This window comes from Chrysochloris asiatica, unplaced genomic scaffold (assembly GCF_000296735.1).
Source record: "Chrysochloris asiatica unplaced genomic scaffold, ChrAsi1.0 scaffold00030, whole genome shotgun sequence".
NCBI classification, from domain to species: Eukaryota; Metazoa; Chordata; class Mammalia; order Afrosoricida; family Chrysochloridae; genus Chrysochloris; species Chrysochloris asiatica.
The window spans coordinates 4,889,488-4,892,126 of record NW_006408548.1 but is presented as its reverse complement, the minus strand read 5'-3'; positions in this window follow the sequence as shown (position 1 = coordinate 4,892,126).

Genomic DNA, 2,639 nt, shown 5'->3' with positions numbered 1-2,639 from the left:
TGAAATGAACAAATCATTGATTTTGCAGAATTCTATCATGTGATCTCCAGCAGCATTTCTAACACCAAGGCCATATTTTCCAACTACTGATCCTTCCTCTTTGCTCCCAACCTTTGCATTCTAAACATCAATAATGATCAAAACATCTTGATTGCATGTTTGATCTATTTCAGAGTGAAGAAGTTGGTAGAATTCTTCTATTTCATCCTCACTGGCTTTAGTGGTTGATGCATAAATTTGAATAATAGTCTTCCCTATAGGCACATGGATATTATCCTATCACAGACAGCATTGTACCTCATGACTGATCTGGATATGTTCTTTTTGACATTGAATGCAACACCATTCCTCTTCAATTTGTTTCCTGGCATAGTAAACCATGTGGTTGTCAGATTCAAAATGGCCAATAGCAGTCCATTTCAGTTCACTAATGCCTAAGATATTGATGTTTATGTGTTCCATTTCATTTTTGACAATTTCTAATTTTTCTAGATTCATACTTCATACCTTCCATGTTCCAATTATTAATGGATGTTTACAGCTGTGTCTCTTCATTTTGAGTTGTGACCCATCAGCAAGTGAAGGTCTCGAGGGCTTTACTTCCATGGGTTTTACTCCATTCACATCATCATGGTCAACTCTTTGAGGGGGCAGCTCTTCCCCAGTCACATTTGACTGCCTTCCAACCTGAGGGGCTCATTTCCTGGCATTATATCTGACAGGGTTTCTCTGCTATTCATAAGGTTTTCAGTGACTAAATATTCGGAAGTAGTTCGTCATTCCTGTTCTTCCTAGTCTGTCTTCATCTGCAAGCTCTTTAGAAACCTGTCCACTATGGGTGACTCTGCTAGTATTTAAAATACCAGTGGCATAGCTTCCAGAATCACAGCTCTCACAATCCAACACAGTATGACAAACTGAAAGACGAGTGGTAGAGGAATGCCAATAATTCTTAAGTTACTTCTCTTTATGCTGTCCAACATGAATCTTAGACCTTTTTGAGATTTTTAAAATTATTTTTTCTGCTTGTTCTTCTATCTTAGTAGTATTGAGAGATTTATCTTCTAGCTCACTAGTTCTGGCTTCCATCTTTTCAATTCTACTCCTTTGCCCTTTCAGTGTATTGTCCATTTCTGATATCTTATTATTAATCATTTGGACCTCTTTCTGTAGGTTTTGAATCGTTTCCAATGCTGTATTTCTCTTATTTGATTGTTCCTGTAGCGCTTTCCTGACTTCTTCCTTACTCTTCTCAATTCCATTGTAAAGTGCTTTGATACATTTTATAATCATTTTTCTGAATTCCTTCCTAGGCATTTCCAAACCTTGCCCTTCTTCCAGTATGGAGTGTAGGTCTACCTGCAGCTCATTCATCTCAGTCACTTTATCTCGTTTCTGGACATGTGTTGATATGGTCATGTGTTTCTGCTTTTTGGGCATATTCAGCAGTTAGCTGGGGCTGTAATACTTAGATGGGTGTATGTTTTGATATGTTTTATGCTTTCTGAGGGCCTCAAGGTAGATGTAATCAGGAGATCAGCTTCCCTTTTCACTCTTCTTCCTGAGAAATTTCAAGATGCCACTGTTGGTCGTAATTAAGTAACTCAGGATTTCATTTTCAGTCTGTTTCCTTTTTAGTCTTCCTGTCCTGCTCCACAGGCCCCATTCAGACATTTTTCCAAGTGATAAACAGTTCAGGTCCGGCTGTGGCCATTTTGTGCTGCTGTTTGGTTTTAAGTAGAAACTGTCCCTTTATATTTTGAGGCAATCTGTGCAGGTGCACAGTAGAGCCCTCTGGGGGTGGGGGTAGAGTGTCCATCTACTTGATCAGGCACCCCCTCTAGTAATCAAAATGGAGGTGCACAGACAGCAAGAGACCAATGAACAGATAAAAAAAAAAAAAAGAATGTCCACACCTTTATATCTATGGTTCTGTCAGGCGTCCATGGCTACTCTGATCCTTCCCCAGTTTGGTCTCACTCAAGTGTCTGCTCAGGCAGTAGCTGAGCACCTTGTATTAGAAAGCACTGGATTTCTTGCTTCTGCTACAAACTCCACTGGCTGTAAGCCTTCCAACATTCTAAATATTCCTTTATACTTGGTTCAGAGTTCTGGGATCATCCCCTGAGCCTGCTTGGTTCGCTATTCTGTGTTGTTGCTTACAGAGCTCCTCACTGCACTTTTAACCTTTCTGCCATCTTGTTTGCTCTCTGACCTTCACTGTCTTCATGTATGATGTTCTTGATGTCATTCACAACTCTTCTGCTCTTTGATCATCAGTGTTCACTGTGTCAAATCTGTTTTTGAGATGGTCTCTTCATTGTAGTAAGGTATACGCAAGGCCATATTTTGTCTCTTGTGGACTTGTTTTCTTCAGCTTTAGCTTGAATTTACATCTAAGCAATTGATGGTATCTTCCATAGTCAGTCTCTGGCCTTGTTTTGGCTGATGATATTGAGCTTCTCCATCATCTCTTCTGACAGGTGCAGTCATTTTGATTCCTGTGTATTCCCACTGACAAGGTCCATGTATACAGACACAATTTATGTAGTTGAATACTGATTTTTGCATTGAATAAGTCATTGGTCTTGCAAAATTCTATCATGTTGTCCCCAGCATCTTTTCTATAACTGAGGTCC